Genomic DNA, 23101 nt, shown 5'->3' on the forward strand with positions numbered 1-23101 from the left:
TACTAAATCAGTGAGATCATTTATGAGTTTAGCAATAAAACAGTTTAAAGCTTGTAATTTTCAAAGCAGTTTAGTTGATCAGGACTGAGGATGATGAACAGATTTTTGCAAAAACTTTGAAAAAAAAATCTGATGCATTTTCACAGCACTTAAATTCAGTGGATGTTTTCATTGCGAACATAACAAAAGGGTTGTAAATTTGCCCAGAGTGTGTTGTTAAGATTTTTTTTAAAAATTCAAAGCATTTTCTCAAAACGTGTCAAAATAATGATCTGTCACCCAAAATAATTCTGCTAGCTGAAACACAGAAAAAGTTATGGGCAAATTAAGACGTAAAATCCCCCCATAATGGATGAAAGCATCCCCAACAGCACATAAGGGTTAAAATTCCTCAACAATTAAGTTTGTCACGACTCCCTCTTCACAGTCAAACTCAACTTTAGAAAGCAAGTACAAACAGTGTTCTTCTTCTTAGACACAACAATTGTGCAGAGCCCATTTCTCGCAGCTGTAATAAAATGCAAATAGAACAAAACTGCAACACGATGTTGTATCCAAAGTTAAGTGACAGTTCTTTTCTTTGATGCGTTTGAAAGTGGCACTGCGAACACTTTATATTTTCCTACCAAACGGCATCCAACGCATTCACTAGCCTTTATTGCTAATTTAAGTCAGCATTCATGGAAATGATGGTGTTGTATAACACATTTACCTGAGGCTTCTGTTAGACATCAAAGTGTTTTTTTGTTTTTTTTTGGCACCTTAACAGTAGTGAGTCACTGTAAAAAATGAATGTTAAACACAGCCACTGAAAATGCGTTCCACCCCAAAAGCCCTCCTCCTCCATCCTGTTTAATGATTGTATTTCTGCTACTGATTAAACATGATTTTTATTGGGAGATCTGTGCCCTAATGCAATTAACTTCTCACTAGCTAACACCACCAAGTGAATATCATTACATTACCTGGAACAATTAGGCTTGTTGATACACAGACAAGACAGAACAAAATGTCTCAAAAAGCTATTTATGATTTCCCACAAGAACAGGAGAAATGGGTACTAATAAAAGGTAAATTAACATTAATCCATTTTCCAGATGCACAGTACAGCAGAATAGAAAGAGAAAGAGTGCTTAACATCAGCAACCTTGAAAAACTGTCTTTGCCGATGAGAATCTCCATACATAAACACCTTTTTATACTGTCAGGGAATTAAAAATGTCATTTTAATGAACTGCTATAGATGCATTTATCAACATTTGTTAAAAGAAGCCTTCATATTCAGTGGAATGTTTGTATCATATCTGAGAAATGTGATCTTGCATTAGAAAGACAAAAATTACAACACTTTATTAACTAATTAACACATTACACACACACACACACACACACACACACACACACACACACACACACACACACACACACACACACACACACACACACACATATATACACTGTATATATATATATATATATATGAAAATAATACTAATAACTAAACAGGCAAACAAAACAATTAAAGCAAAAGACAAAGTAAAATGAAGATGCAAGACAAAAAATAAAAACCAAGCAAATAACAAACAAAAATCTAAATTAAATAAAACAAAACAGCAATGAAATATGAAACCAATGGCACAAATGAAAAACAAACCAAGCAAAAATAAAAAAACACAAGGATAACAATTAAAACAAATTGAAAAAAAGCTAAACTAATCAAAACAACAAACAAAAACAAAACAAAATATAAAGAAAATAAAAAGAAATGAAACAAACCTAATAAACCAAACAAGAAAAAAAACTAAATGACAAATAAAGACAAATGAAAAAAATAAAATAACAACAAACAAAATATGAAACAAAAAGGAAAAACAAGACAAACAAAACTAAATTTAATAAAACAACAACCAAAAACAAAAAGTAAAGAACCAAAGTAAAGAAACAAATGAAACAAACCTAGTTAACAAAACAAACACTAAATAACAAATAAAAAGACAAGCAAAACTAGCAAAATGACAACAAACTAAATATGAAACCAAAAGGTAAAACAAGACAAACAAAACTAAACAAAACAACAACTAAAAACAAACAAAGCACATAAAAAACAAAATAAAAAACAAACAACAAAACTACAGAAACAAATAAAAATGCCACTAAATAAATGAAACGAAACCCTTCCCCAAAAAAACCTAACATAACAAACTAAAGCAATAATAATAATAATAATAATAAAGCAAACTAAAACGACATTTGATTTTGAGCAGATGTTCATGTGATTGCTATCCTAAAACATGCTGCCACTTCACAGGAATACCCACAGTGACCATACGAAGATCCAGCTCTGCCCAGAGGGTAGAATAATACTTACTGTAATGAACTAGGTTTATTAATGCCTAGCTAGGGGAACATTCAGAGTGAAATAAACTCAGAGAGCTCATCACAGCTGTCGTTTTCAGTTAACGTGAAGAGAATCACTTAATGCTGATTTATTTCACTTACCATTGTAAAGATACGACAAAAAATGCAGTCAATCAAGCATGTTTTAACACCACAGTGAAAAAACAAAGATCAGCTGGCAAACGCTAACCACACAAAATAAAACAGCACGGAAATCAAATGCTTTTATGAATACAACATAGATCCTCCAGCAATTTAGGATGGACTTGCAACAAAATAGAAGCGAAAAACAAAGTCACAGCGGGTTCATCGTCAATTAGCAGTGCATTTCAGCTATTAAAAAAGTTTTACATTTAGCCCTTTGTGAGGTTTCAAAGCAACACGAGGCAGGCTCCACAGAGACCCAATAACCGGTTCTCACATAAAAGATTCTTCATTCACAACTCTGGAATTAAGCTAAATTTAAGGTGTCATTGATAATAACTAGAAAAACTATGACGGAAGGTGGCAAACATAGAGAGAAACTGCAAAGCAAAGACAAAGAGCTGCTATTTGCAAGTCATTTGAATTCAAGGTCAATGCACTATAGATGTATAACTGAATGAGAAAATGTACAGAGCTGCATATACTTATATGAAAATAGCATGATGTCACTTTACGTTAAGTCTGAAAATAGTACAGCTTTCACTGGGACTGGGAAATTATTATAAATGCATCCACATTCATTTGGTCTTTCACATTCGTATTCATGAGGATATTAATGTTGAATAATAGCTATTAAAAAGTTGTTTACTGATAAAATAATAATAAATAAATTACTAATAATAAAAATATTTACATACAAAACAAACTTTTATATGTGTGATTAAGTTGGCATGCAGCGTACAAAAGCAGAATATAGGCCAAAAAAAAGTGCCAACGTCTTACACTATCAATTAAGGCTGCATGGTACAGTATATAATTTTAGCATCAATATAGCAATGTGTTTGTCCGCAATAGTCTCATCGCAGGATATGCAGTGTTGAGTTAGGATTATAGATAACAATTGATGAGATTTGTTTAGTCATTGCAAAGTATAACCTTGACAGATTGAACAAACAAATGAATTTCTAAATTCAGTTCTAATTTCCAGTAAATGAACAAAGGAACAATAATACGGTGCAGTCTATTTCAGGTTCTCAAAATAGCAACATGCCAACGATGTGCCTTAAAATATCTTTATTTTAGACCAGCATGCCCATGAGTCCACAAAGTGGCACAAATGATATTGCTATTTAAACAACGTGGTGAACATCTGGAAAATTAGGGTTGCACTGGTCTGAAGATAGCAACAAATTGCGCCAAACACTTCTTGTGCCTTATTGCGCCGAGTGCATTATAGGGCCCTAAATCTTTGACTTTTTTCTTTGCTCTGTCGTAATTATTCTTGCTTGGAATTTGATTATTAACTTTAGATATGATTCACACCCTTACAAAATAACCCGAGTCCATCTAAATTTACAAGCTATACAGTCCATCTAAATCTACAAGCTGTACAAGTCATCTGGTAAAATTGTAGTCATATTGCAGAAAAACTAAGTATCGCAATGTAATTTTTTTCCAATATCGTATAGTAGGGTTGGGCATCTAAGCTATAATGCCTATCCGATATGCATCTCGATACAAAGAATACGATCCGATATATTAGCGATACATTTATGACATATTGCGATGCGACACGATACGATTCACACCCATATCACGATACAATGCGATAATTCAGCACTAACTAATTAAATCAAGTTTATGAGATTATGTGAAAGAGGATGCTGTGCCATTGAATGAGTTTGATTATTTATTAACCAAGCAAAACCAAGACTTTTTTTACAAACTGGCTTTTCTCTCAGAGCCAGAGTGTCAGTTTACAGTAGAGGGCCATTTTAGAACCTATAACACATATTATTTAAGTATTTTCAAGATAAACAGAATGTATAAGTGCAATATATATTAAAATATATATATATATTTGCACTCTTTCAACATAAAGGTTGAGCATTGCACAACAAGCATTGTGATTTAACTTTTCAACTATGAAAACAAGTTTTACAAAGATATATTTTGCCACTGAATATTCAAAACTTAAGGTCGTGAACTAGCAGTGATATGCTGCTTTGAAACATCACTGTCACTGTAAACAACAGGCTAATAAAAATATAACAAACCAGCAATCTTCTTGCTGTGAGGTGGTCAAACTACCCACTGTGCCACCGTGACACCCGTTATTTTTATCATTATTATTATTAATATTATTATTATAATTAAATAAAAATTAACAGGAGAAGGTGTTTAAAACCGCCTAGTGCGGCAGTATAGAGAGGGCGGCGTCCGCAACACCCAGTTATATCCGCGCATAGGGTGGCAGAATAGAGGTCCGCGACACCCGCGCGTCCTCAGTTATATCCGCGCATAGGGCGGAAGAATAGAGGTCCGTACGGAACCCCGGAAGGGACGTAGTGGAGGAGAAAAAAATTGGCTGGGTGAAAAAAAAAATGGGTGAAAGGAAAAAATGGGTGGGAGGAAAATATATATTTCTAAGTTTTTGCGTTCTCTCGCAAAGTTTTGCGTTCCCTCGCAAAGATGTTTTGCGTTATCTCGCAAAGATGTTTTGCGTTCCCTCGCAAAGATATTTTGCGTTCCCTCGCAAAGATGTTTTGCGTTCTCTCGCAAAACTGTTTCTCCACAAACACTTCCTGTTCACTTCACTCACGTAAACCCTCCCGTTTTTGCTGAAATTCTCCCATATTTTACCATTCTATCCCACTTTCTTTACATTACTGTGCGCTGATTGTCGCCTTTCACTTTGCAACCTTTGAACCAGTGAATGCATGTACAGTATAAGCGCTGACTGACAGACGCGCTCCATACAATAAAAACTGATCCCAGATCAGCGTCTGTACGCGCCATTTAAAGGGACACTTCTGTTATCAAACAAGTGCGCAGCAAATGAATCTCATGTTTTGTTTAGTTTGATAACAGAGGTGTCTCTGTAAGAATGCACAGATCTATAATGAAAGCAGTCCATTACTTTAGAAACTGTTTGTGCTCATTTAAGAGAAAATAAGCTGTTAAAAATAAAACATGCAGGACGGAGATGTTTCATATTAGTGTATTTGTCTGTTTAAACATACACCCGCTCCTCTGTAAATGGCGTGTACAGACGCTGATCTGGGATCAGTTTATTGTACGAAGCGCGTCTGTCAGTCAGCGCTTATACATGCATTCACTGGTTCATAGGTAGCATACGCACAGTAATGTAAAGAAAGTGGGGTAGAATGGTAAAATACGGGAGAATTTCGGCAAAAACGGGAGGGTTTACGTGAGTGCAGTGAACAGGAAGTGTTTGTGGAGAAACAGTTTTGCGAGAGAACGCAAAACATCTTTGCGAGATAACGCAAAACATCTTTGCGAGGGAACGCAAAACATCTTTGCGAGATAACACAAAACATCTTTGCGAGATAACGCAAAACATCTTTGCGAGGGAACGCAAAACATCTTTGCGAGGGAACGCAAAACTTTGCGAGAGAACGCAAAAAACTTAGAAATATATATTTTCCTCCCACCCATTTTTTTTTCTTTCACCCATTATTTTTTTTTCACCCACCCATTTTTTTTCTCCCCCACTACGTCCCTTCCGGGGTTCCGTAGGTCCGCGACACCCGCGCGTCCTCAGTTATATCCGCGCATAAGGCGGCAGAATAGAGGTCCGCGACACGTCTTCATTTTCATAACCGGTCACTTTCGTTTTCACATTGGGGTTGAGGGCGGCGTGATCGTCCTCTGCCTAGAGCGGCAGTTCAGCTTGCTCCGGCCCTGCAGATGAACAATGCAATAACATCCGTTATTGGCATAGAGCGCACAAAACTTTTGCGCATGGAAAAAAAACTTGCAATGCTTTTCTCACCACTTTTGGAGCTGGTAGTTACAGTTTTACGGCACATTTTGCAAATTGCATCTGTCCTGTCAAGTCGTCCATCCTTAAATCCATAATGTTGCCATACTTTAGATTTAAAACTCAGTGGGGAATAAAATGTTTGTTTTGCTTTTCGCGCTTTCTGAGGGCACACCACTAGCTTCATCCGCACACCTGATACACTGAGTTGTAGTGTGAGTGTACACATCCGCAAATCCGTTGCTAAGGCTTACTTTATGTAGGTCGATTAAATTATGCGCCAAAAACAGGTTGACAACACTTGTTAATAAATAAAAAATACATTCTATATTAAAAAAATAAGCTGTATCTCGGAAAAACCGATGCATCTCGCAAAAACCGATGCATCTCGATTTGCTTCCAAAATTTCATTCATCCTCTGCTGCTCAACCAATGCACTCGCATCGTGCACGCGCATGACCGCGTATCGATACATATCGATTAATCTTCCCATCCCTATCGTATATATCCAAAATATATACAATTTACAAGCCTTGGCTACATAACAGAAGCTTTGTTAACAAAGAACACACACACACACACACACACACACACACACACACACACACACACACACACACACACACACACACATATATATATATGATATTTGATGAAATGTTGCAGTTTTGCCATGTTTCAGTAGGGACATTTTTGTTCTGAAGGTCCTAATTTTTTTTGTATCTAGTGTTAACTATAGATTTTAAAAGGGTGAAATATTTTAATACAATTGAATATCAAAAATGTATGTTGTTGGCATTAACACTGCAAAAATATTGACAAAAAATAAAACGAAAAAGACCAATAAGTCCATTAAGGATGCTTAAGGGTTAAAGCATGATAGATTCTTAGAAAGCAACACTCAAATCATGATGGTTTCATGTGGTTTTGAAAAACTTTTACAGCAATTTCAAAAGAAAAAAAGAAAAGAAAAAAGTTTTCAGTTGATTGACTTTGAGGGACAGACTTACTGAAAGGGGTAAATCAGCATGAGACTGTGATGTCATAAAATTGCTGATGAAAGTGGAAAGTTCTACTGAAAAGGTAAGTTAAAGAACACAGACCCAGCAGGTCATTTCCGTAACTAATGCGGTCTACCAAGAATAGCTCAAAAGAAAGAAAGAAAAAAAAAATGGTTGGAAACAAGCAGATTAAGTGTCAGGTTCAGTATGTGTAATCTACTAACAACATGGGCAAAATTGGTTAAGGCGGGTCTTATATTCGAAGAGTTATAAGCAGAAATAAGTTGAAACAATCCTTATGTCTGTGGTCTACTATTATTTTTGTAAAGATTGGAAATTTACCTAATGAATGTTTACTCATTATGTACTCTTCCACAAGTGGTTCCAAACCTTAACATATTTTTTATTCTGTTGAACACTAAAGAACATAGTTTGAAGTAAGCTGAAAACTGATTTACTTCCATGTTAGGGAAAACAAATACTATCGAAGTCAATGGTTACAGATTTTCAGCTTTCATCCAAGTATTTATTATTATAAAACTTTTAATTCTGTAAAAACAGACACTTTTTCCAGGATTTGTGGGAAAAAGAGATTCTCCAGGAACAAAACGAAACAAAACAAAACAAAAAAACTATTTGCAAAGTCTTGTATGTCTTAATGATAACATATTACTACAGGCCAGGGTGTAGGAAAAATAAATAAATAAATAGATAGATAAATCAAATGAAATCAAATGAAATCAAATAAAAAATTCAAAGGGATAAAACAGAAAGCTGATTTGTCAGCATCATTAGTCTAGCCTTCAGCTTAATAAATAATTAATTAGCTTATTTGTTTATTATCATCACAGTAAAAACAGTTGTGCTCCTTTTTTTGTTAAAACTGATATATGTTTCTGAGATTAATAGAAAGAAAATATTAATTTGAAAAATCACACAAATTTGTGACTACACTTTTGAAAAATTAAAGCTGTCAGTGCTGTTAAAAAAAAACAAAACTTAATCTAACCCTTTGAACAGTATGAAAAACACTGTTGAAAGTTATTGTTATGAAATATAGCAATAACAAAAAAGTAACATCGTTGACATTTTATATAATATTAAGCAAGAGATAATATACATCCAGCTGTTCTCACAGAATAAAGCTCTTCAGGCTTATACATGATCTGATAAGCCTGTCTGGCTTTATTCTGTGAAAACAACTTCCTGGATGTACATTATCCAGCTTGTTACACAGCTACTTACCAGAAAATGTCACATTGCTGCAACTTACCAGAAAATGTCACATTGCTGCAATAATTTACTAGCTCTTTAATTAATTGTTAAGCTTTCACAATAAAAAGGAAATCTTAACAAATGGCTGGATGCATCCTACATTATCCTGTTATTATTACTATTATTATTATTATTAATCAATTGCAAGATGGCGGCAACTGTTCTGGCAACTGAATAATAATGAGGAACAAATAAGCATAATGGTCACGATGATAAGTAGTTCCTAAATGTACCTCCATGAGACAAGACGAGACACTAGTTTGAGTTCACGAGAATGAGACGAGATGAGGTTTTATACTATTATTTGGAATGCTCAATGATGAAATATGCATTCATTCATTCATTCATTCATTCATTTTCTTTTCGACTTAGTCTCTTTATTAATCTGGGGTCACCACTGCGGAATGAACCACACAATGCAAAACAATTTAGTTGCTTTTTAAAATACACTTATAATGAATGTTATTTTATTTCTATTTTAACGATTTATGTCACAAAGTACATGCAAACACTGCAAAATATTTGGCTATAAACTCTACTGACTGGACCAACTTTGAGCTTCTGGATGCAAGTATGGACTGATAGGAGAGAGTAGTTTTATTGGAATTTGATACCGCATGCTGAATAAAACTTTACTTTTTTTTCTGAATGGCATAAATGATGACGTGTGTGTGCGCACCATACCTGCCAACACTCCCGTTTTTCTCGCGAGTCTCCCGTATTTCAAATCCATGTCTTCCCTCCTGTTTTTGTTATTTCTCCCTGAAAACTCTATTCTGGGGGAAATTTCGAGAATGTTTTGATACAGTCTGTAAAACCACGGGGTCGCCAAATTTGGTTTAGTATCCGATCGCAGCGGCCCCCTGAAACCTGGTCCATAGTACAGTTACTAACGCCACAATACAGTTACTAAGCTGGTTCTGAACTGTGTTAACTCAAACTGCCACCCCAACTCCCACCCCCCGCCCCTGTTCTTCCGTAATTTCAGAGGCAAATGTTGGCAGGTCTGGTGGACACACTCAAAGGAGAGATGTGTGTCTGTGATGCTTTACTGACTTGGTAGGTGCAGAAAATAGTGTTAAACAGCTGTGTGTGTGGCTTATCCTGTCACAAAATGCGGCTAAAATGCAAAATATTTAACATCTTAATTTGATTTGTGTTTACAACGATTATCACTTTAAGTATATCTTAAGTAGTTGCAGCTCCATCAAAACATCACAACTCACAAGACAACTTTTCTTCTCGACGAGAAATCTCATGGCGATTTAATGTTGCAAGATCTCATAGCTCGAGATTTTGTTACACCCCTAGGGAATAACATAGCATTGAATATTGTGATTGACCAATATGATTTAAGGATTCCAAGGGGCCATGAAATACATGTAAATAATATACATTTTACAGATGTTTATATTATGGTAATGACATTATTTTTGCTTTTTTTAATACATTTTACCAAATAATGAAATGGTCAAGATGCTCCAGGATTGACCAGCCCAGTCACCAGACATGAACATTATTGCGCATGTCTGGGGTAAGATGAAGGAGGAGGCATTGAAGATGAATCTAAAGAATCTTGATGAACTCTGGTAGTCCTGCAATTCATTCCAGATGACTTTATTAATAAGTTATTTGAGTCATTACAGAGATTTATGGATGCAGTCGATCGAGCTCATGTGAGTCATACACAATATTAATTCTTTTTCCACTGCACCAAGACTTTATATTTGTAACGAATGCTCAGACAAAGATGGATCCATGTGCAGTACGTTTATTGTATAAATGAGATATAACAAGAAGAAGTATATACTCAAGTGTATAGCAGTAGAGTACGGTGTCGCAGACAGGTGTCTAGAAATCGGCATCGGTTAACAGGCTGGGATCGGGGCTGGCAGCAGAGAATCAGAGTCCAAAAGCAGGCAATAGTTCAGGGCAGGCGGCAATATAAATACAGGGTCAATAAACAGTCCGGGTTGGCAACAAGAAGTAATCAGAGTCAGGGAAAACGCTCAGAAATGTCTGCAGGGCAAAACAAGACTTCGCACTGAAGCAGCGTGAGAGTGCTGCTTATATGTGTGTGTGGAATGTGATTGAAGATGTGCGTCAGGTGTGTCTGAAATCAGTGTAGATGGATGACGTAATGTCAATAGTCCGGTGATGATGACCTCTGCTGGTTAGTGAAGGGAATAGCTGGGACCGAGCCGGTGACAGAGCCCCCCTCCTGCGAACGGCTCCTGACGTGAGGATGATAACGACGTCGGGGTCTTCCACGGGGGCGAGGGGCCGGCATTTCCGGATGATCCTGATGAAATTTCTGTAGAAGGTTGGGGTCCAGAATGTCCGCTCTGTTGACCCAGGATCTTTCCTCCGGACCGTACCCCTCCCAGTCTACCAGATATTGTAGTGTCCCGCCCCGACGTCTGGAGTTCAGGATGTCGTGTACCTGATAAGTTTCTTCACCGTCAATGACAATGGGTGGGGAGCCCTGCGCACCGTCTGCCAACTCCCTCTCCTCCTCCACAGGACCAGCAGCCGGTTTGAGAAGTGATACATGAAATGTGGGAGAAATACGGTAATTATTGGGCAATTCTAGGCGAAAAGATACTGGTGTAATCTGTTTATTGATTTTGAAAGGACCCACGTACCTGGGGCTGAGTTTCTTGCATGGTAATTTCATGCGGAGGTCCCGGGTTGATAACCATACCCATTGTCCTGGTGTATATGTTGGTGCTGGGCGTCGACGGCGATCTGCTTGCTCTCTAAATCTCCTTATGGCTCGTGATAAGTGTGTGTGAGCGGCGTTCCAGGTATCTTCACTGCGCTGAAGCCAGTCATTGACAGCGGGTAGTTCAGTGGGTTCGCCAGACCATGGGAATAGTGGGGGTTGGAACCCGAGTACACACTGGAAAGGAGTCAATCCCGTAGCAGCCTTACGTAACGAGTTCTGAGCGTACTCAGCCCATATCAAATACTTGCTCCAGTCGGCTTGATTTTGGTGGCAGTAGGTGCGTAGAAAGCGTGTAATTTCCTGATTGAGCCTCTCGGTTTGTCCGTTGGATTGTGGGTGGTATCCTGAAGTTAAACTGATGTTGATGTTGAGACTTTTAAAGAAAGCCATCCATACTCTGGATGTGAACTGGGGTCCTCTGTCTGACACAATATCCTCCGGTAACCCATAAAATCGAAAGACATTATTACATAGGAGTTCAGCCGTTTCTAGAGAGGTGGGAAGTTTGGGAATGGGAATGAGTCTGCACGCCTTGGAAAATCTATCAATTATGGTTAGAATAGTGGTATTGCCTTGAGATGTGGGGAGATCCGTTATAAAATCGATAGCTATATGGGACCATGGTCTGCGGGGGGTGGGTAAGGGTTGTAATAATCCGGCCGGTAGCTTTCGGGAGTGCTTGTGCATATTACATAGACGGCAATTGTTGAGAAATCTTGTGATGTCCGTCAGCATGTTGGGCCACCAAAATTTATTCTGTACCAGTTCCATTGTTCCGCTTATACCTGGGTGCCCGGAGCTGGGGTTGTTGTGTATTTCACCGATCAATCGTGTCCGCAAGGTTGTAGGAACGAAAGTTTTCTCTGCGGGGCAATTCGGTGGGCGTGGTTCCTGCGTTTGAGCCTGAGCGATCTCAGTAGTGATATCCCACAAGATAGGTGACAGTACCAAGGATTTCTCTAAGATAGTTTCCTCCTTCTGCTCCACCACCTCCTCTTCAAATATTCTGGATAATGCGTCTGCCTTAACGTTCTTTGAGCCCGGAATATATGTTACCGTAAAGTCGAATCGGGTAAAGAATAGTGCCCATCGAGCCTGTCTGGGATTGAGTCTTTTAGCAGAGTGTATGTATTCAAGATTCTTGTGATCCGTTATTACTGTGAATTTGTGTTTAGCGCCCTCCAGCCAGTGTCTCCACTCCTCCATCGCAGCTTTCATGGCGAGAAGTTCCCGATTGCCCACATCATAGTTCTGTTCCGCGGAGTTAAGCTTACGGGAAAAGAATGCACATGGATGAGATTTGGATGGAGAACCCTGTTTCTGGGATAATATTGCGCCGATGCCCGTGTTGGATGCGTCAATTTCCACGATGAAGGGTAACTCAGGATTAGGATGATGAAGGATGGGAGCGGTGGCGAAGCGGTGTTTCAATTTGGCAAATGCCCTCTCAGCCGTGTCGTTCCATTTGATAATTGATCCTTTCCCTCTGGTCAAACTGGTGAGTGGGGAAGCAACCAAACTGAAGTTTCGAATGAAACGTCTATATAAATTTGCGAAGCCAAGAAATCTTTGGAGCTCTTTAATGGTTCTGGGTTTGGGCCATTTTAATACTGCTTGCACCTTCTGCTCATCCATGGCCACACCCTCAGTGCCAATAATGTATCCTAGGAAGGAGATGGATGTTTGGTGGAATTCACACTTCTCTAGTTTTGCATATAATCGGTGTTCGATTAGTCGTTGAAGCACTGCCCTTACGTGACTGATGTGTTCTTCTAGGGATTCAGAATAGATCAGGATGTCATCGATATAGACAATGACCCAGCGATTAAGCATGTCTCGGAAGACGTCATTAATAAATGCTTGGAACACAGAGGGACTGTTTGCTAGTCCGAAGGGCATGACCAAGTATTCATAATGGCCGCTACTAGTAGAGAACGCAGTTTTCCACTCATGGTTCTTCTTTATTCTAATCAAATTGTAAGCACTACGGAGATCGAGCTTGGTAAAGTATTTGGCAGTGCGTAATAATTCTAGAGCTGCCGGGACTAGAGGCAGAGGGTACCTGTACTTGACTGTAATTGCATTGAGCCCCCGGTAGTCGATACATGGGCGTAGTCCACCGTCCTTCTTCTCCACGAAGAAGAAACCGGCTGATGCAGGTGACGTAGAATGACGAATAAATCCCTTCTTGAGTTCCTCCTCAATGTATGCGTTCATGGTTTCGGTTTCAGTTTGGGATAAAGGGAATATTCTTCCCCGTGGGGGGGTCGTTCCGGGCAAAAGCTCAATTGCACAGTCATACTCACGGTGCGGTGGTAACTCGGTGGCCTTTTGCTCGTTGAATGCTTCGGTCAGGTCGTGATATTCTTCAGGAATTTCCGAACGGGGAATAATTTTCTCTGTGGTTGTAATGGAGCTGACTTGTAAGGGTGATACAGTTTGTAAGCAATCTTGTAGGCATTCCTTGTCCCAACTTATGATCTCACCCTTCCGCCAGGAAATAAGAGGGTTATGTTTCTTTAACCACGGCAGACCCAGGATCACGGAATAACGAGGAGAATTAATAATTAGTAATTTGATGGATTCACAGTGGAGGGAACCTGTTCTGAGTGAGAGATTGGATGTAGAGTGAATTATTCTTCCTGTCCCTAGGGGGCGCCCGTCTACCGCCGTGACTGAAATGGGAGAAGAACAAGAGAATAAGGGGATGTTGTGGTCATCAGCAAACGTCTTATCCATAAAATTACCGGCGGCTCCTGAATCGATCATAGCGGTTAAATTAATTACAGTACCATTGACAGTCAGGGAAATGGGAACTTCTATGCATTGGTTATTTATAGAGGAACAGAGAGCTGAACTCACCGGGAGCGATCTGGAGGAGGGTCTCACTGGACACCGGGCCTTAATATGTCCTGGCAGGCCACAGTACATGCAGAGATTGAACTGGAATCGGCGTTCCCGTTCTTCGGAGGTTAGTGGAGTGTGACCAATTTGCATGGGTTCCGGAGGGTTGCTTGAGGGTAATCTGGGTCTTAGGCTGAGGGGTGACAAAGAGTGAAGTGGTTTACGAGCTCGTATGAGGTTGTCCAGGCGTATAGAAAGTTCAATGAATTGATCCAATGTTTTTCCCTCATCACGACAGGCTAGTTCAGTTTGCAACTCTGGGTTGAGACCTTTACGATATAGTGTCTTTAATGTATCATCCAGCCATCCAGTCTGGGCGGCCAGTGTGCGGAAGTGAAGAGCGAAGTCGGCGGCAGTTTGGTTGCCTTGTTGAATAGTTAACAACTCCTCACCAGCGCTGCGACCTCCCTCAGGATGTTCGAACACAGTGCGAAATTTTTGCAAAAAGCTTGCAAAAGTGGCGAACGTAGGGGTGCTTGGTTGCCAGATGGCGGTGGCCCACTCCAGGGCTTTGTCGGTGAGTAGCGAACAGACAAACGCTATCTTGCTCTTCTCTGTTGTGTACATATATGGCTGCTGGGAAATAAATAGCTGACACTGTAGTAGGAATCCTTTACATTTAGCTGGATTACCTCCATATTTCTCAGGAAGAGCCAATCGTGGGTTTTGTGCAGCACTGGGGTTTTCGCCGGGAGGAGCGTTGAAAGCAAAGCTTTCCATTGGTGACTGTGCAGAGATGTTCAGACCTTGTAATGCCTTCACCAATTCCTCCGTGAGCTGAGTGAGGTGAGTGAGTTGTTGTTGATGAACCGAGAGTGTTTGGGCTTGAGCTTGAAGTTCCGTAGAAAACTTTTGCATGGCTGCGGGATCCGATGTTGGCGAAGTCTTCTGTAACGAATGCTCAGACAAAGATGGATCCATGTGCAGTACGTTTATTGTATAAATGAGATATAACAAGAAGAAGTATATACTCAAGTGTATAGCAGTAGAGTACGGTGTCGCAGACAGGTGTCTAGAAATCGGCATCGGTTAACAGGCTGGGATCGGGGCTGGCAGCAGAGAATCAGAGTCCAAAAGCAGGCAATAGTTCAGGGCAGGCGGCAATATAAATACAGGGTCAATAAACAGTCCGGGTTGGCAACAAGAAGTAATCAGAGTCAGGGAAAACGCTCAGAAATGTCTGCAGGGCAAAACAAGACTTCGCACTGAAGCAGCGTGAGAGTGCTGCTTATATGTGTGTGTGGAATGTGATTGAAGATGTGCGTCAGGTGTGTCTGAAATCAGTGTAGATGGATGACGTAATGTCAATAGTCCGGTGATGATGACCTCTGCTGGTTAGTGAAGGGAATAGCTGGGACCGAGCCGGTGACAATATTCTATACTGTACATTATTTCTGGTAAGTGACAAGACTTTTGTCTTAGCAAATTCAGAACCTACTGTCCTAATTAAATAATTAAAAATCAAGCCATGATCACATTTTATTTTGGTAAACTAAGTGTAATCTATAGAGGCCATTGCCTTTTATATAAACCTCCTCTGATACCAAGTAATCAACTAGAAGTCAAGTTTTTATGTGTTGTTCCTAAAATTTGGATAGGTAACAAGACTTTTTTGCCAGGTACTTATATCTTTCTCCAGGCATTAAAGACCTTCATGAGGTGATCCAAATTTTTGTTTTACACAAAAAAGTAAATAAATAAAAAACAAAAAACATTTTGTCACTATTTGCTCCTATTTTCTTCTGTTCAGTTATTTTGAAAAATGTTAAGAGACTCCTGGCCATTGAGCTCTATAGGAGGTAAAAAGTACTATGGAAGTCAATCGCTACTGTTTTCCAACATTTCTCAAAATATTTTAATTTTGTGCTAAACAGAAGAAAGAAACGAAAACATGTCAAGTGAGATATATATAAAACACTCTTTTAGAAAAATCATTTCACAGCTGCCTTAATGATTAGGGTTAGACGTCTCTGCGAAGCATGCACATAAAACATATAAATAATTTATACAGGGGATAATTCAATTAAAACCATCATAATGAAAATCCCATTCTCCCAACAGAACTTCATATGTCTGCTCTAAATCTAGCACCAAAAGGCAACTGTAAATAATGAACCACCTGCACCACGATGAACAACACTTGAAAGTGTGAAGTAGCTTAATCTGTGTGTATATAAATATATACATTTTGAAACGACTGGCGTCTGGAAATCTTAATATAGCCGGAATAAGAATGAGGCAGTGGGCGGTAGTTCTGTAGGTGTGTGTGAGCTAATCCTAATTAGTCTATGAAGCGGAGGAGTTTGGTAATAATTACCTGCTGCCGAGATTGTAGACTTGTTATGATCTTGACTGCATTCATTTTAGTGATTATTACTTCTGAAGGGATTGCGGTTTTTAAATGCTCTGTGCTGCGGTAAGCGTTTGACTGTAATTAGTACTGTGTTACTACAACTATAATATCATTGTAATCATGGCTTTAACGTGGAATAACAGGGTATCTGATTGAGCCGTAAGAACAGGTTTGTTATAAAATGAAGCTTTGAACACTAGTAAATAAACTCAAAGTCAAAGAACTCATGGCAGTCAAAGTTAAAGAACTTATGGCAGTATACGGCAACAAATCTTTTAATTAGCAGTATCGCATAGTGTGTTATTCATGGGTGTTATTAATTTATTAATGCTTGTGAATGGCATTTTGGAGCATTAATCTCAGCTCTGACAACTTCTGACATTAAAAAGATTATTTAGAGACACATTTAGTAGTTTAAAACTATTCTGGGCTGATCTTGCAAATTACTATTCAAAAAGGAGATTCATTTTCAAGCAATGACTGCATTACATTGATTGTTCAGTGATTTTAATGGCTTCGTTGTGGTTTTGTAAAAATAGCCTTAGAAAAATTATTATTTAAGGAGTTGTGGTTTTGTGGTTGTTCACTGAACAACCACAAAATAGTAATTAGTGGTCATTTTAAACATTGTCACTAGGGCAGCACAATATATAGTTTCAGCAACGATATCGCAATGTTGGCATCCGCAACAGTAACATCACAAGATATGCAATATCCAGTCTGAATTATAGTTGACCAGGAGCTACAGAGTTGTATTTAATCACTGTATTTATATTAATATGTACTGTATGTATCTATGCAACATTTATATTAATTTATGCAGTGCTTAATTTGTGAATTGCTAGGTCCTGGAACAGATCGTGGTAACGGACCTGGCATGTTACCCGAATACGGAGAGCTGTCTCGCCAGAAGTGTAGAGTGGGGGTGCGGTGGATGTCGGAGGAGTGTCGCGGACAAAAATGAGCAGGTCGGGGTGTCGTCAGATGAAAGTGAAGAGGGTTGGGGAGTCGCGCAAGAAAGTGAAAGTGAACAGCGGACGAGGTAGGAGAACGGTTGAGGAGGGGGATCGGTAAAATGAGGTGCCGTATCAGATTTCTGAGGTGCTGGATCTGGGTCTGGTGTGTTCCGGCACAAATTTAGCCCTGTCTTACTTGGATTTTTTGTCTTGTTTCTAGTCGGAATATCATTTCATAGTGAAAACAAGATTATTTCACTTACTGGCAAATTATTTCCTTGAAACTTCTTAATTTTCACTTATTTTTTCTACACTGAAAGCTAAACAATATTTTACTTGGTCTAAGAATTTTTAATTGATTTTGGACTAGAAACAAGACAAAACAAAGAAAAGCATTTTTTTTTGCATTTTGATTGTTCAGTTTTTGTACACAAATATTGTTAGACTCCAGTGGTGTAAATTAACTAATTGCAAATACTCAAATTATGGTAATTGAGTACTTTTTCTCAGAAATTGTAATTTACTGAGTAGTTTTAAAAATGTGCACTTTAACTTTCCCCTGAGTACATTTTTACTGCTGTATCGGTACTTTTACTCCACTACTTTCCTTCAACCTGCAGTCACTACTTAATTTTTTTCTTGTCTATGGGGATTAGAAATATCGGTCCTGTGATTTCTGTCCAATCAAATTGCACATACAGTAGATGGTAAATCGCCTCATAATGAACTCCTTGAAGACATGTGATTTATAATTTTGGAAGTTTGGAAGGTTTGGAAGCATTAAAAGTGTCCAAGAAGATGTCTTAAGTCTTTACACACATTGAGACTTTTTAGATGCATTTCATTGATGAGAAAATGATGGATGTTTATTGTATGATGACCAAAATGGCCTTAAACACTCAGCAAGCACAAGACGTCAACATGTTGCTAGATTGATGTTGTAGCTCAATGCGTGGGGACATTGTGTTTTGTTTGGAAATGAAAATCAGTTTGATGTCAAAACTTAACATCAGGCCAACGTCAATGCCCAACATCCAACCTAAAATCAACCAAACATCAACATCTTATGCTGTTACAGATTGACGTTGTGTAGATGTTACCACTATGACATCTATCAGACTTTGAATTTTGGTTGCCATACCTGATGAATAAATGTCAGTATCTGACATCAATTTGATGTTGGTTTAAGATGTTGGATCGATGTTGGATTTTGGTCACTTTCCAACACAACCAAAAATCAACCAAATATTAATGTCATTTAACATTGTTATTGGTGATCAAAATAACGTTGTCCTTAGACACTGGCTAGACATTGAATTTTGGTCACCTGATGTCAACTGACGTTTTTTTCAGTGCATCTTGAACAAAATTTTTTTCTGTTTACAATCTTATTTTATTCCATTCAATACAAGTTCTTTGGAAGGTATCTATTGTCACCATCTAATCCAGTGGTGGCCAACCCTGTTCCTGGAGAGCCACCTTCCTGCAGATTTCAGTTGCAACTCATATCAAACACGCCTGTAATTATCATGCGGTGTTCAGGTCCTAATAAATTGGTTCAGGTGTGTTTGATATGGGAAGCAACTGAAATCTGCTGGAAGGTGGCTCTCTAGGAACAGGGTTGGCCACCCCTGATCTAATCGTATAACAATTAAACCTGCATTAATTTAACAATCGTTATTAATGGGCAACCACAGACAGCCCAAAGTGAGAGGCAGCCGTCCATTATTAGAGTTTCTGTTCCATACCAGCCAAAGATAATGTCACCGACTAAGAAGCATTATGAATGTGGTGTTTTATGATGCACTTCTGAGCTACTTCTTTTGACATTTTTAGTCTACACAGTGATAACCATTTTGAATCTACCTCTACTTGAGCACATAGGCGTTTGTAGCTTATAAAACTTACCAACACAACGTAAAATCAACCAAATGTCATTGTCATTTCATTTGTTATTTGTGATAGCTTTTTATAGTGTAATACTCACTACTCTTAAGTACTTTCAAAAGGGCTACTTTTTACTCATACTTTGAGTAATATTTACAACAGATACTTTTACTCTACTTGCACTACATTTTTAAGCAAGTAATGGTACTTTTACTTAAGTATGATTTTTCAGTACTCTTTCCACCACTGTTAGACTCCCTTAGACTCCCTTTGATCACATGAATTGTGATCAAAACTAAAGTGTTCACATGTGTTTTATTGACGTTTTTATTAGTTTGAAGAAATATATTGTTTGGGTTGGTGTTGTAATTTATGGTACAAAAGCCTGGTAATTAACTGACAGTATATTTTCTGTTATGTCATGGGCTATATACTGTATATGTACTAGGAATGCGCGATATTGGAAAAATTATACATTGCAATATTTTTTATTTGTGATAATTTTTTTAATTGTGATATTGCGATAAGTTAATCAGGTTTAATGTATTTTTTGTCAGTTTGACTGAAGTAAGCTCAGATGACTAGAAAAGTTAAGCAGAAATATTTTTTTTGTATATTATTGCCACACACTATATTAGTTTAGAATTAACTTCTAAAATATCAATAAAAGTCACTTTGTTGTAAATAAGTAAGCACAAAATATGTAAACTGTTTTTAGCAGATTTTGTACAGTGTGTACATAAAATCACTTTAGCAAATTGAATTTATTTCAGGCCATGTGGTGGCATAGGGGGTAGCACATTCGCCTCACAGCAAGAAGGTCGCTGGTTCGAGCCTCGGCTGGGTCAGTTATAATTTCTGTGTGGAGTTTGCATGTTCTCCCTGTGTTCGCGTGGGTTTTCCACCACAAGTCCAAAGATGTGTTATAGGTGAATTGGGTAGGCTAAATTGTCCGTAGTGTATGTCCGAGAGTGAATGAGTATGTATGGGTGTTTCCCAGTGATGGGTTGTGGCTGGAAGGGCTTCCGCTGCGTAAAGCATGTGCTGGATAAGTTGGCGGTTCATTCCGCTGTGGCTACCCTGGATTAATAAAGGGAATAAGCCGTAAAGAAAATGACCAATGCAAACACCATCATACTTTAAATAAAATTTTATTTAAATAACTGTTGCATCCTTATTACTAAAGCTCTCTAAAATGTGCTTAAAATCTGAATTATGTGATGTTTCTGTTTCCTTTCTCATCATTTCAGTCTTATTTTAGTTCGTCTGTCTCCAGCACCCACTCTTACAGTGTTCTCAACTGAATGCAACAAGAGCGTTCATTACCATGGGACTGTTTTACAATTCAAATGAACGCTGACCCCCTGTGATATACATGAAATGAGTATGTGAGTTCGGGGACAGACATCTTGTCAGCGGAGTCGCCAAACAAAATTCTATTTCCTCTGGCTGGGCACGGCGGGACAGCCCATGTCACCCAGCCTCTCATACCCAATTACCTCTGGGTCAACACAGGGAAATTGGCTTCAACATTGATTATTTTCTATCCCAGTGGGGTGTATGAATAATTGACCCATCTGATGTCCTGAGTTTAACTCTTGCTGAAAACACAGTACAGTTTCAGACTTTGTGTCCAAAAAAAGATTAGGAATATAGTACCGTTTAATGGAGAGGCGATTTATCAACACATTTTAAACGTAATAGTTTAAATAACTCATTTCTAATAATTAGTTTCTTTTATCTTTGCCATGATGACAGTACATAATATTTCACCTGCTATTTTGCAAGACACTTTCAGCTTATAGTATATTATTCAGCTTAAAGTGCAGTTTAAAGGCTAAATAAATTGGGTTAATTAAGTTAACTAGGCAAGGTGGGATAATTAGGTAAATCATTGAACAATAGTGGGTTTTAAAAATCTTAAGGGGACTAATAATATTGACCCTAGCAGTTTTTTACTATTATAAATATCCCAATTACTTTAATATTAACGTAGATAATAATGTGAGTTGGCTGATTCTGTATATTAGCTGAGGCAAAATTAATAATACTTTCTGTCATACAGAATATGTCTACACCTGTTGATGTTTGTCTAATGTTTAGGCTTTTGTGCTGCACAGAAAATTAGCACCAGGAATGTAGATATTTGCGTATTTTCATTTAACAATGGTTGTTTAAGCATAAAAGAAAATGAATAAAATACTGATCAGCATTTTCATTGTCTACATTTCAAATGTGCTGCTGTCTATATGCAGTGTTGTGCTAGTTACTAAAAAAAGTTACTAGTAACTTCATTCAATAACTCAATTACTTTAGTGATTACACTAAATGAAATGCATTACTGTTAAAGGTAATTTTTGAGTTACTTTACCAAAAACATTTTTAATGCTCCTATTAATGCTCTTATAACATCACTTCAGAGCTGCATGGTGGATACACTGTTGATCAGCTATACAGTTTTAATTCATTTGTTTTCTCACAACTAAAACACAAGACACACTTAAATAATAATAAATTTTGAAACACAAATTTAAATCAGACCAGCAGCACAAGAATGAAAATATCATGATTTGATAAACCAGCTGAATAATATATTCAGAAAATAAATAAATAAATAAATAAATAAATAAAACTGCTTCAGCGTGATAAAGAAGTTGTTGTATTTGATACTTTACAGCTTGAGTATGAAAATAGCAACAACAAACACAAAACCTTTATAAAATAAATTAATAAAAGTAATCTAAATTATCATTCAGAATATATTTGGTGAAACTCAGCACCAAAAAAAAACTGCTATTATAGACCATACATCGTATGCATTTTAAACAAAACAAAAAGATAACAGCTGCTTAAAAATGAGCAATTTTCAAAGTTACCACAAATTAAATGTAGTATGTCAACAACTTATGGAAAGTAAGCTGTGCATATTCAAAATGCAAAATCTGCTGTTGTATAACAGCTATAAAAATATATTAACAAAATCAATATTGCAGCATTTTCCTGAGCAATACAACACTAGAGATTTAAATACCGTGTTCTGAAACAAAACAGAAATGTGTAACTGTGTGTACTAAACCAATCAGTTTTGTTATACAGATAAATGTGTGCTTATTTATTTGAAGCAACAAAATTAGCAATAGTAGTTAATAATAGTAACGGTGATAGTCCCTTGCTCTCTTTTGCACACACACTCGGCCCACTGTACCTCGCGTGCATTCAGTCTCTTTGCTTTCACTTTACTTTTATCCAGTCTGGCACCTCATACTCGACGTGTCTTCTTTGGTTGGCATCTACCAATACGACAATGCGTTGCCGATGTAAACAGAAAGATGTGGGCTTGACTGCAGCCAAAATAAATTAATTTACTGAGTAACAGATGAACGCATAATATTGTAATGGTTACAGTTACTATATTTAAAAAGTATTGTGTATGCGCTCTTTAAGATCTCAAAATTCAGGGCTTCTGGTAGTACCTGGAATAGCAAAATCAAGTAAAGGAGGTCGAGCCTTCTCTTTCATGGCTCCTACACTCTGGAATAGCCTTCCTGATAACGTCCGAGGCTCAGACACACTCTCCCAGTTCAAAACTAGATTAAAGACCTATCTGTTTAGTAAAGCATACACTCAATGCATCACCTAGCGGGTTCCACACTGGCTTCTGCATCTTGCTTA

The 23101-nt window shown here is 37.9% G+C and overlaps 2 long non-coding RNA genes across 3 annotated transcripts in view; one reads left to right on the plus strand and one right to left on the minus strand.

Moving 5' to 3' along the window:
• Positions 1-16593: 16593 nt before the first annotated feature.
• Positions 16594-23101, plus strand: part of LOC141376353 (uncharacterized) — a 36360-nt gene continuing 29852 nt past the window's right edge. For both annotated transcript variants that reach the window (XR_015501109.1, XR_015501108.1), the window contains exons 1-2: positions 16594-16649; positions 17432-17628. This is a non-coding gene — a long non-coding RNA (uncharacterized LOC141376353). The remainder of the gene's footprint in view (positions 16650-17431; positions 17629-23101) is intronic.
• Positions 20041-23101, minus strand: part of LOC147835051 (uncharacterized) — a 46006-nt gene continuing 42945 nt past the window's right edge. The window contains exon 3 of the long non-coding RNA XR_015501105.1: positions 20041-22864. This is a non-coding gene — a long non-coding RNA (uncharacterized LOC147835051). The remainder of the gene's footprint in view (positions 22865-23101) is intronic.

This window comes from Danio rerio, chromosome 10 (genome assembly GCF_052040795.2).
Source record: "Danio rerio strain M-AB ecotype USA chromosome 10, GRCz13ab, whole genome shotgun sequence".
Lineage (NCBI taxonomy): Eukaryota > Metazoa > Chordata > Actinopteri > Cypriniformes > Danionidae > Danio > Danio rerio.